This window comes from Erinaceus europaeus, chromosome 13 (genome assembly GCF_950295315.1).
Source record: "Erinaceus europaeus chromosome 13, mEriEur2.1, whole genome shotgun sequence".
NCBI lineage: Eukaryota > Metazoa > Chordata > Mammalia > Eulipotyphla > Erinaceidae > Erinaceus > Erinaceus europaeus.
Window position 1 is genome coordinate 37,151,258 of NC_080174.1, and position 13,197 is coordinate 37,164,454.

Consider the following 13,197-nt stretch of genomic DNA (forward strand, 5'->3'; position numbering starts at 1 on the left):
GCTTTGGCACATATTCTATTGTCCCTGTTTCATTGGTGAGGAAGTGGGCTTTGGGTATGTTGGTGGCACCAGGGAGGGTGGATTGTGCTGCTCGCTCCTCAGAAACTCTTATTGGCACTCATCCCCAGCCAGCTGTCCAAGGTCCATGTTGTCAAGCAATAGGTATGAAAACACATTTTTTCTGTTCTTTTATTTGATAGGACTGAGAGGAGTTGAGAGAGGAAGGGGAGATAGAGAGGGAGAGAGAAAGAGAGAGACCTGCAACACTGCTTCACTGCTTGTAAAGCTTTCCCCACTGCAAGTGGGGGCTAGGGGCTTGAACTCAGGTCCTTGGGCACAGTAATGGGTGTGCTCAACCAGTTGTGCCACTGTGTGGTCCCCTTGAAGGTCTCCTCTTCAGTAAACTAATCTGGGTAGGGTCCAGAAAGGCTGACATTTATATACAGTCTTAAATCACCTTAGCTGACATGTTCTGAACAAGGTCTACAGACTCCCTTTTGATAAAGGCCCAGCTCTTCCTCCTCTAAGTGCTTGTGCCTGTGGAGAGACCTTACCCAAGAGGCACTACTCAGGAGCCCTGGCCATCAGATGGTCCTGCCAGATGCCCTTATGTCCCAGCCATGAACCTAGGCTAGAGGGAAAAGGGGAACTATGTCCCAGGTGAAGGGGGACTTGTAGCTCACAAAGTTGATTTTTGCCTCTTTCAGCTCTTAGGGTTAACAAACAGCCAGTGGACTCATGTTACAGATGGGAATAGTGGCATTTATGTCAGGCCTGGTATGTGAATCTTTAAATTAATCACTCTTGATTACATGCCTACTATGTGCTATGGAGTGGAAGTGAGGGGCTACTTACAGCATATTCCATCTGAGTCTATGAACTGACTGCTGGAGTATCTCAAGTCTCTGCTTTCAGTTTTGTCATTAGGGGGTTCAGCATCTGCCTCCTTGCCTCTGAACAGGGATGGCCATGTCCACATGGGGTGATGCGGTGGCTAGTCAAAATGGCTAAATGGGATGATGTCTGCATGATTGGCACATTCATGGACCTCAGAGAGTTTCTTGTCCCCCACCTGCCTATCTCTCCTCTGGAAATGCCAAGTCTTCACATGACAATTGTCCTGAGAGCCAATGAAGCATTACTATAGCCCTTTTCTTCCTAGACAGGGCGTACTATTGACATTTCCCCCTCTTACCTTTCTTCTTTACATTAAAAAGATATATGTGATGTTTATTTATTTATTTTCCTTTGAAACAAAATGGGTGAAGTTGAAGTTGAATGCTAACTGAAATAAGAAAAAGATAGAACCAGATGTCAAGAATTCATACATAGACTATAGGTCATTAAATCAAAGGAACTTACATAAGAAAAAAAGAAAGAAAAAGAAAAGAAACCAAAAAGGATAATCAGATTGTCTTTTGTAAATGTGAAAACTAAAGATGGCTACTGGGAGTAGATTGGGGGCAACATAGAACTTTGGTGGGGAATGTGGTAACTTACAGGCACCAACTTTAGCACATACTCCTGAAATGTGATAATTCTTTGAAACCATGCTAAATCACTATTATTTGTCACCAAGGTTGTCACTGGGGCTTGGTGCCTGCATAGCTCCACTGTTCCCAGCAAACAGTTTTTTATGTAAAAATTCGTTCTTATGTAAAAATTGATGACAACCCACTTTCCCTTCTCTTGATTCAAATCGCCTCTATGCTCTGTTCTCTAACCCAACCACTGTATGTTCAACACCTTCATTCCCACAGCCCTCTTCCTGGTTCCCTGTCAGAAGGGAATGCTGCAGCTGACCGCCTTGCCTCCACAGGAATTCTCCTAGTCTCTGTCTCTGATCCTGCTGACTTTCATTCCCTAACCCATGTTAATCTTAAAGGCCTTCAAGCTCGATTTCCTGATGTTCCTTTACCACAGTTGAAACATATTCTTGCTACATGTTCTTCCTGTGTAAGTCTCATAAAAATACCTGCTATTCAAACTCTTGGGGTTAACCCCCGAGGCTTAAAAGCCAATGCTCTTTGGCATATCGATGTCACCCACATACCAAACTTTGGCAAACAAAAATATGTGTTTGTCTCAATTGATACCTTTTCTAAATTTATGTGGGCGACAGCTTAGATGAGAGAAAGCTCTAAAAAGCTTATAATCCATATGCTTTCCTGTTTTGCTTTAATGGGCTTACATCTTCAACTGAAAACTGACAATGGGACTATATTTACCAGAAAACAATTTAAAGATTTTTGTTCTTGAAAATTACTCATACCGCAGGCATTCCCTAGAATCCACAGGGACAAGGCATTGTCGAGAATGCCCATCAAACCCTTAAGGCTCAATTAAATAAAGATAAAGGAGGAATGTACCCCCCAATATCCAGTTAGCAAAAGCCTTAACTACATTAAATCTCTTTAATATTTACAATAACTCGGACCTACCTCCTATTATTCTTCATTGGCAAACACCATCCACCCTCCCAGCTATTAAGGTCAAATGGAAAGACCCACTCGATAAAATTTGGAAAGGGCCTGAACTCCCTGAACCATGGGGAGGGGTTTCACATGCGTTTTTCCACAGAATTACTCCAAACCTGTCTGGGGTCCTACCTGTCCAACAATACCCGCACGATGGCACTGCTATCCCTGAAGAACAAGAAATACTACAAGAAGACTAGATGCAAGATGCATCCCAGGATCCATAATATGACATGGCAGAATGTGGAAAATCTGGCTCACAGAGCCCTCTCTCCTACCCCTTCTCTAGATGTCTTATGTTATGACTGGTCAGTTGTGTTTTGTGAGTGAGTGTGTTGTATGACCAAAAATTTTCATATGACCCATATGCTCAGAGTACTCTAAAACTTAATAGACTTTATATAAAAATTCTGGACGCAGCCAAGATTTCTGGAGACGTCCAGAAACATTCCAAATATTTTTTTCTCTCTTTTGATTTTTTATATATATAAGTCTTGATATATATGTAAAGTGCTTAGTCTTAAACTGTGTGAGTAAAGACAGATCTAAATTTGTTTTTAAAATGATATGTTTTCATAACAAAAGTTTCTCTCCTCCTGTGTGTTATAACTAAATGTCTATAGGTTTCAAGTTTGGTAATCACTAACTTAATGGTTAAAAGTGTAAACTTGAAGCTACATTATTACCAGACAAGGTAAAATTAATTTGCTAAAAGTAACTATTTAAGGTAAAGTCTAAATATTTAACATGACAATACATTCCCAAAACTAAAATACAAATTCTCTATACAGGGCACTTTTGGAGGGCCCCCAAAAGTGCCCTGTAAACTATCTTGTGGAAATTAATCCACAACAAATCTGGCATCAATCTGACAATTTAAATGTTAAAACCATTGTCATTAACATGTGTTAACTCTCTAAGTAACCTGAGTCTGTTTATAGTCCAAAGTAAAATGGTTAAAAAATCAATATATATTTTAACTAAAATTGGTCTGAAGATCCTGCTGTAGAGACTGCTATAAGAGGTCACATTAGATTACCTTTAAACAAAATCATAAAGATACTTAAACCAATTATAATCATCGAGCTATCAATTATAGTAAACCTCTAACTTGTTACAAGTTTTTTTTTTTCACAAGCAAGTTATTACAGCTATCAAGCCTTCACATGAAGAATCATCTGTTCATATGGTAAGGTATTAAACTATAAAAAGTTCCTCCATATACAAATTATGTTAATTAACAACATTCACATATTCTTCTACACTTAACTGGTGTATCTCGTCTTGCCACTATAGGCCTGCCAAATGCCTAGGCTCAATTAAGTAAAAATAAATAAATAAATAAATAAATATATAAATAAGGGAAGATACATTCCCCAATATTCAGTTGGCTAAGGCACCAAACCTCTTTTTCTATAAAAAATTCAAATTAGATGCCCTGCTAACCACGTGAAGCAGATTGTTTGTGTTTCTTTCACAGGAATCCCAGGAAAACCATCTGGACCCCTGCACACTCTGACATCGCCCATTAGACGGCATGACTACAGTGGTACACCCCCTGAAACCCAAGATGTCATATGACGTGATCTAAAGAACCTGATTCACAGACTCCAAGGAAAGAACCTTTTACTGCCTGTCTGCCCTTCCTGCTTCTGCTTTGCCTGTCACGTTTTGGCAGTTCCAGCTCACTCTCTACAGAAAAGCGGAATTCCAGTGGCTGACCTTCCTCATGCAGCATTTCATCCCCTGTCATTTCTCCCCCTAGTCGCCTACTTTGGACTGACACTTCTATTGGACTTGCTGGTATACCCTTTGGACACTTTACACAATTTTACAGCAGCTTCCTTCCCTTCACGCTGCTGGTTTTTCAAAGACTGACCTGCAGTAGTTCATGGACCTTACAGCCAGTTGCCTTGGGCACTGTACAGCGCTGAACAGCCCCTTCGCTTGGCAGGCATGCCCTCCTGCCTGCAAGCCCTGTCCCTAGAGGCAGGAAAACCCCCCTTACTAGATACTGGCCCCACAGGCAGGAAACACCCTTTGAGACATGAAGTGCCCCCAGAGACAGGAGATGCCCCCAGAGACAGAACCCCCCATCTCATTAGTAAGCCCTGCCCTAGAGGCAGGAGATGCCTCCAAAGACAGAAAATGCCCCTTTGCACACCAAGCCTCCCCTTGGCATCACACTGGCTCTTACTGCTCCCCTATTTGTCCTTTCCTGTTTTGTTATATCATTTAGGTTTATGCCCAAAAGGTTTCTGCTCACCCCTACACTACTATTCCTCTGTCACAGATAGTCTTTTACAGACATTGAATCATCTTAATGCAATGACTAGATAGAAAGATAAAGATGTAGAAATATTGTGAGGAGATGGTTGAGCCTGGCAGAGCTTAACCTATGAGATAAGTCCCTCCAGGTAAGTCTCTCTCTCTAAAGAGGGGTTGAGCATAAGGGGGACACATGAATCTCACAAGGTTGGTGGCCATTTAAGCCTTCCCTCCCCCACAAAAACGTTCTACATCTTCCCACCTGTGCACAGCATTCCTTAAAAACATTTAAGCCTGCTCCACTCTGTATTTCCTATACTGTGTCCATTAGATATAAAGGAAAAGGAGATGTTGGGGAATTATGCAGATGCAGTCTTTGCCCTCAAGTTTTGCCACTTCCTGCGATATTCTCAGCTGCTTTCCCCAACCAATCCTGTTCCGACACATCACTCCTTGTTGTTGCCCTATAAAGCCCTCCCACTTCTGCTCCTACTCTCTCTCTCTCTCTCTCTCGCCCAGTGGTGTGGTAGTGGGGGACGGCCATTGTGGCTGGCTCCACATGGCCTGAACCACCTGTCTGACCCAACAATGAAGGATTGTGTTCCCTTTCTGCTCCAAACCTCCTTTTTCTGCATTCCGCTACCGCCAGGCGACAACCTTTTTCTTCCTTTTTGATGTAAGGTGAGGCTAAAGGGAGAAAGACACAGAGAAGGAACAATACCTGCAATACTCTCCCACTGCCTGAGAAGCTTTCCCTCTGAAGATAAGGATCACCATGAATCCAGGTCCTCTTATACGATGATGTCTGTGCTTTACTGGGTGAACCACCACCCAGCCCCTCAATAATTATTTACTGAGCACATAATATTCTCAGGTCCTGTGCTTTCTGGAGTAAGAAAGATTTATCCATTAATAATGAACTTTATCCATTAATAATGAATTAATAATAAATTCGGTGTATTGCACTAAAGTAAAAGGGGGAGGAAGGTTCAGGTCCTGGAACATTATGGCAGAGGAGGACATAGTGGAGGTTGTATTGTTATGTAGAAAATGTTATACATGTACAAACTATTGTATTTTGCTGTTGATCCAATTTAATCCAATAAAGAAATTAAAAAACAAACAAAAATAATGAACAAATCCACCTACATTTAGTTCATTCAGTTTATAAAGATGAATATTCTGGACTTTTGGGGCTGTGAAATGTTCATTTCTGGCCACCTTTTTGTGTTTTCTGAGGATGCTGAGTGAATGAGGACTCTTGGAGGGCTTGCCCACAGCTTCCTCCCTGGTCTATGACCTGTAACAGCTTACCTCCCCTCTGGGTGTCAACAGGCAACAAGTCCTCTAGGTTTCCTAGGGCAGGCACTTTACTTCTGTCACAAGTAAACCCTTTTCCTGTGGGGAAATCTGAAGCTCAGAGAGGGCTGGTGACTTGTCAGGTCTCACACAGTATACCAGGTTTCCAGGGCTGGTTGTGAACTTGGAGTTCTTGACTTCCCATCAGGCACTTCCTGCTTTGCGAGGCCCTCTCACAGTGTCCCTCCCTGGGTGGGCCCTGCTACATTTCTTGAACAAACACCCCCATTTTCTCCTGCATCTGGCCAACAGGGTTGTCTCTGGGAATGCCTCCTGGCTACATGCAAAAATAAACGCAGCTTGCAGACAGCTCCATGGGGAAGGCTGATGTGTGTGTGTGTGTGTGTGTGTGTGTGAGCAAGGGGGCTGGAGGCAGGGCACCTGGTGCCCATCATCAGTGGGAGACAGCACAGGAGAGGACAGGGATAAAAAGGGGGATGAGACCCATACAGCTCAGAGTGGGGGGAGCACTGCACCCTCCATCCTTTGTTTTCCTCTTTGCCTTTGAACTTCTGCTCTGTAATCATCAGACCATAAAGTGACAACTACAAGGGCAGTAATAACAGTACTTCATCACCAAGTGTGAGCACCCACAGATGAGAGAATCCAAGTTCACAGTAGATGGGCTTGCTGAACCAGGCCATTAACCCAGCAAGACAACTTCCTGGGGGTGCTTCAAAACAGAACAACAACGACTAGGTCCCAGGTCCTACTCCAGACTTGCTGAATTGGAATATTCCTTTAAGTGAGAACTCTTCATTCTTCCAAGTATCCTGGAAATTTGGGTGGACATTAATATGCACCCAGATTTTGTTAGTGGAGCCCTGTACCACCACAGGAACCTGATTCTGTTACAGTCCATGATGGGCAAGTATAATTAATACTTGTGGAGCACATTGGGGAGCTTTGGGCATAGAATACCACTTAATCATTATCATCTTTCTGGGGTGAATGTGAACATCACCTCCTCCTTAGAAATGAAGAAATTGTATCCCACAGTGGGTAAGTAACTATCCTAAGAACACACAGCCTATAAGAGGCAGAGGGGGTGTTTGAATAGAGCCTCACTATCCTTCTGGCTCTGATACTCCAAGTCTCCCCTACCCCCTTACAATATCTCTCATGTAGGTTTCAACAGGTATGGATTCTGTTTCCCTTTCTCCCTTGGCCCCATATAAGCAATGGCCTCCTGAGATCTGAGACTAGGTCACAGTACTCATGCCTATTAGTTTAACCCTCTGGAGTGAGAGGCAGAAATCCTCAGTATTGGAAACTCCTGAGGTCTTCGAAAAAATATAGATTCCTGGACTCCTTCAGCCCTATAGTCAGAATCTTAGGAACTGGGCTTAGATAGTCTCAGGTTTCCAGGGGATTTCATTGCCCGCTGAGATGAGACACTTTATGTTTTAATTCCCTCAGAATAGGGACTGCAATGCTCATTTTTCTGTCTAGGGCAGTAAGGCCCAGACAGCTTTTCCTTTTCCTTTTCTTTTCTTTTCTTTTCTTTTCTTTTCTTTTCTTTTTCTTCTTCTCCTCCTCCTCCTCCTCCTCTTCCTCCTCCTTCTTCTTCTTCTCCTCTCTTTCTCTCTCTCTCTAGGCAGAGAGAATGAGAGAGAAAGGCACCACAGCACTAAATCTTTCTCCAGTGCAGTGGGGGCTGGATTTGAACCTGGGTCATGCACATGGAAAGCAGCATACTGTCCAGGTGAGCTATTTTTCTGGCCCCAGGAGAGTTTTCCCATCACTGCACTACAGTTGGGACCTGGAAGGTTGGCCCAATAGAAGGCCTGGGGTTGGGGTGCAGGCAGGTCTGGCGTCTTTCTTGCTTCTCTCTTTCCAATTCTGGAGCCATCCTTGAATCTAAAGCAGGCTGGTAAGCCTACCCCCAAGAAGGTGTGCAGCTTGCTACCTAAAAACAGCTTTTACATTTCTAAGTGCTTGAAAAAAATACCAAAAGACAACTGTTTTCTGACACCTGAACATTATATAAGAGTCAAGTATGAATTTTCATGAAGATGCACTAGAACACAGCCACACTCACTCATTTGTATATGGTTAGTGGATGTTTTCATGCTCAGGGAACAGGACTGAGTTGCAACAGAGATGGTGCAACAGAGATGGTGCGGTCCTCAAAACCCCAAATAATTCCTGGGTGGCTCTATACAGAAAAAAAAAAATCTGGCTGCCCTTAGTCTAGAAGCAGAGATTCTAGAGCTCCAACAGTAGCAAAACCATCAGCAGGACTTGTTAAATCCAAGACGGTGGGCCCCATCTCCAGATTCTGATCCAGCCCATTTGGGGTGGGGTCTGAGAATCTATTGCCTACAGGCTCCCAGGTGGCACTGAAGCTGCAACCACACTTTGGGCACCCTGGCTTAGAGGAACTGGGGTTCTGCAAAGCTGACCCTCAGCCCCATCCCAGAAGTTCACAGCCCACCCAAGAAGAGGAATAGCTTGAGAAGAGGAAAGGGAATAGGGAGGAGTCTTTACCACCCACATCCTATTTTACCCACCCCATCTGCTAGTTTCCAGACTGTCCTTCTCTGGGTGTGTGCGCCCCCTGGTGGATATGACTTCTCTCTCTCTCTCTCTCTCTCTCTCTCTCTCTCTCTCTCCCTCTCCCTCTCCCTCTCCCTCTCCCTCTCCCTCTCCCTTTCCCTCTCTCTCTCCCTCTCTCCATCTCCCTCTCCCTCTCCCTCTCTCTCTCCCTCTCTCCATCTCCCTCTCCCTCTCTCTCTCTTATCCCCTCCCTCCCTCCCTGAAAAATCCAGTCTTACACTCATAAACATAAGGCAAAGCCTTCAATGTTTGCATGTTCTTTTCCTCTTAGGGAGACAATTTCTAGGAATGTAATCTAAGAGAAGAATCAAGGATGCTTAGCAGGATACTGTTTGCTAGTGAGAAAAATAGGAGACTGAACATCACACAACCATGTCACATGAAGCTCAGGAGAATTTGCACTTGATTTTGTCATCTCCAGAGCCAGCACTTCAACTGACACATTACCCTTCCTTCCACTGCTTACTGGGGGCTCTGGCAGAAAGCAGTAACTTGGTAGCTGAACTGCCTTGTAGAGTCCCAGCTCTGTTACTTATAAGCTGTGAGCTGTCAGCTAAGTCCAATTGCTCTGGGTCTCAATGTTTCCATCTTCCAAACTGGAATATGATTTATTATATGTGCTAATAAGATTTGCTTACAACAGCCTGGGAAGTGATACAGTGGGTAGAATGCCTGACTTACAGGCATGAAGTCCCAGACTTTGATCCCTTGGCACTACATATGCCAGAGTGAAGCTCTGATTTAACCTCTCTCTCACTAAAAACAGAAGCACTTAGCACTGCACATTAACTAAACTGCTGTTATTATTATGTATTAAGCCCCCGACTGTTCTTCTTTGTCCTTCCTTCCTTCCTTCCTTCTTTCCTTCCTTCCTTCCCTCCTTCCTTCCTTCTTTCTCTCCACTTGCCCTTCCTTTCTTTCTTTTCTTCTTAAACCAGAGCACTGGGAATCTGCAGATGTCACTTACTGGGGATTGAACTTGGAAATCAAGTTTGATCTCCTAGCACCGAATATTCTGGGAAGTGGATTCACATGTTCACTCTCTAGGCTTTTTTTGAGACCATTACAGGGGAAAGAATACGTGCACTGCAGAAGGTCTCTGGTGCCTCAGGCATCAAAGTCAGTTATGTTATTTTGGTAGCACTGCCTCCCCCCAGATTGCTTTCCTGTTTTAACTGGCTTAATGCATTGAGCTCACTGGAGGGGCAAAGTGATCAGGGTGGGCAGGATCATCTGGGGCAGAGGAAGCCAGCAAGAGCACTGTCACAAGGAGGTATTGGGCATTTAGGAGGCCTCATCATGCTGCTGAGGACTGCACTCATTCATAGTATGGCCTCTATACTCTGGGCCATGGGGTGCAGAGTTCAACCCAGGAATTCCCTGCACTAAATAGAACTGGATCTAGAGCTCAAATCATCTATGTGACTTGAGTACGAAATATGTCTTTCCTCAACATCAACATTTAAAAAAATATTTACTTACTTTTGAGAGAGAGGAAGGAGGAGGAAGAAGAGGAAGAGGAGGCAAAGGGAGGGAGGAAAGGAACTAGAGCATCACTCTGGCACATGTAATGCCAGGGATGAAATTTGGAATCTTATGTTAGAGACTGAGAAGGGGAGAGAAAGATAGACACCTGCTGTCCTTATTTCTGGGCACTGGAGAACAACCCCAGACTCTTCTGATAAGTCTTTCCTCTTAAGTTGGTTTCAGGGGTTTTCTGTCATTTGCAACTAAAAGGGCTCTGTCAAGTTCAGGACTGGGAGTCAGTGTCAAGGCCAAAGGCCATCATCAGTCTGAGGGGAGCCACTTTCCTCCTATCTCTTCCCCTTCTCAACTGCTAGCCTAGTCAGAAAATTAGAGCTGCATCTCACCCCCTCTGGGAATGAGGTGAAGGGGAAGAGGAAAGCATCTGGACAGTGGTGAAATAGCAAAGTCCCAAGACTCATCTGGGGTCACCTCTGGGTTTCCCCATTACTCTTGGTCCTGTTTCCTATGATGAAACTAGTTCCATGGCCCTGGATGATAGCTGACACATTTTAAATCCCCTCCCACCTCAAGTCAGGATTGGTCCAGGATTTTAGTAGGGTGGGGCCAAAGGTGGGGCTACAGAGAGCAGATGCAAGGCAGAGTCTGGATGGTTCTTAGGCCTGTGGTCCTGATATTTTTTAATGAATATTTACTTTAAAATTTATTTATTTATTCCATGTTGTTGCCCTTGTTGTTCTATTGTTGTAGTTATTATAGTTGTTGTTACTGATGTTGTTGTTGTTGGGTAGGACAGAGAGAAATGGAGAGAGAAGGAGAAGACAGAGAGAGGGAGAGAAAGACACCTGCAAACCTGCTTCACCTCCTGTGAAGTGACTCCCCTACATGTGGGGAGCTGGGGCCTTGAACCAGGATCCTTACACTGGTCCTTGCGCTTTGTGCCACATGTGATTAATCGCTGCGCTACCACCCAACTCCCTGAATGAGGTTTTAAAAGGCTGGTTAGATAGATAGAATTAAAGACTTCTAGGTGAAGGACAGTGAAAGGAAGGACGCCAAGAAAGGAAACCATGAGGCTTGTCTAGAATATAAAAAAGATCCCCTACAGTAACTAAAGTACAATTATTGTCCCCTATGGCAACCTCTATTCTACTAATCAAACAAGTAAAATGCAGCAAAACTTAAGGTTGACCTAGATCTCACTTAAACCCTAGGTTATTCCCTCCCCAACTTGAGGCCAGATCCCATAAACCCAATACTGGTTGGGATACAACAATGACTTAATAACTGGGAGAAAGTCTGAACACATCACATAAAGAAAGAACTTCAAAAGCTGGATAAGGGCAAGAGAATGACTTACTTTAAAGATGGCCTTTTTGATTAATACCAGGCCAACCCATCATATGGGGTCTGAGTCAGGAAATCCTTGGATTCCCACATGATATGATGGGCCTAGTCCTCTAATAGATTCCTCTCTCCACCATCACTGGTCACTTCTATCAGGGATATCAGCACAAGGCCTCTTATGGTCCTCTTCAGGACCTTGCCCTCACTGTAGAGCAGCAATGGTCGGGACTGCTCCACTATCTGAAGGGAGACTGGGTCAACCTACTCTGCCACTCAAGGAAGGCTGGTTATGAAATGAGTGCAGGCTAAAATGTTCTTAGCTGTGACTATGGACTGTGAGCTCAGACTGACAGGGACTCAAAAATTAAATAGGCTCCTGTGCTAAATATAAATATATATGGGCCCAGATTGATGGGGTGAATAGTTAATTGCATATGTACTCCCTCATGTTTGGGAGCTACTCTCTGCCTTAACACAGCTTTCTAGCCTTATTCTAAATTCTGACACCATCTTCCCAGACAATACTTAGTCTACCTGCATGTTCTTAGATATCAGTCTCAGGCAAAAATTATTAAAGTCATGGGCCCCTTGGAACATACCTAAAATAGACTTCTTAGCTTCTTCCAACCTTAAAACCCATAACTGCATCTGCTTTATTCATACTTTTAGGATTTTGTTTTTTAAACAATTTGTCCTGCTTTATATCTTACAACCTTTCAGCCACCAAGTTGCAGATGCTACTATGATACACACTGACTTCCTTGGGTAGACAACCTCACCAATGTGTCCCAAAGTTTTCCCTCTCCAGAGCCCTACCCCATTAGGGAAAGATAGAAACAGGCTGGGGTCATGGACGGACCTGTCAACATCTAAGTTCAGCAGAGAAGCAATTACAGAAGCCAGACATCCCACCTCCTGCACCCCCAAAAGAATTTTGGTCCATATTCCCAGCAGGATGAAGAATAGAGAAGCTTCCAAAGGAGGGGATGGGACACAGAACTCTGTATAGAAGTGTATGGAATTGTACTTCTGTTATCTTACAAGCTTGTTAATCATTATTAAATCACTAATAAATTTTTAAAAATTGCCTCCATTGTGTTTGTGCATAGATAATTTTACCAGAAGAGGGAAAAAGACTTTTACCAAAAGAGGGAGTCCAAAGAAAGCCTTGAATGCCAGACTCATTGGCTGAGACTATTTCCAGATGGCAATAGGGGGAGCTTCTGCATTTGAGCAGAGGAGTGACATTTGTTCTAAGTGGATAGCTGAGCTTGTACCATTCTGAGAAGATATTTGGAGGGAAGATGTATAGACAGACTCAAAGGGCTTTTTGTTCCAAGGTCAGTTAAGACTCTTTGAGTTATTTGGTGAGGCTATGTGTCATTACAAGCAGAACACCCCCCTTTTAAAAGATGTTTCATTTACTTATTTATGTTTAAGGTTCTATTTTACTTACTTCATAAGAGAAAAACACAGAGAGAACCAGAATCTTTCTCTGGTATACGAGATGCTGGGAATTGAGCTCAGGACCTCGTGCTTGTAAGTTCACAGCTCCAGCCACCATGCCACCTCCTCAGTCTCAGGAAACCCCTTCAAAGATCTAAGCATACCTGTTACCTTGAAAGAAATCTCAGGTAATCAGTGGGCAATCAGTACTTCCTTAAATTGAAAATCTGCTCTGAATATAGGATAATTTCTTCAA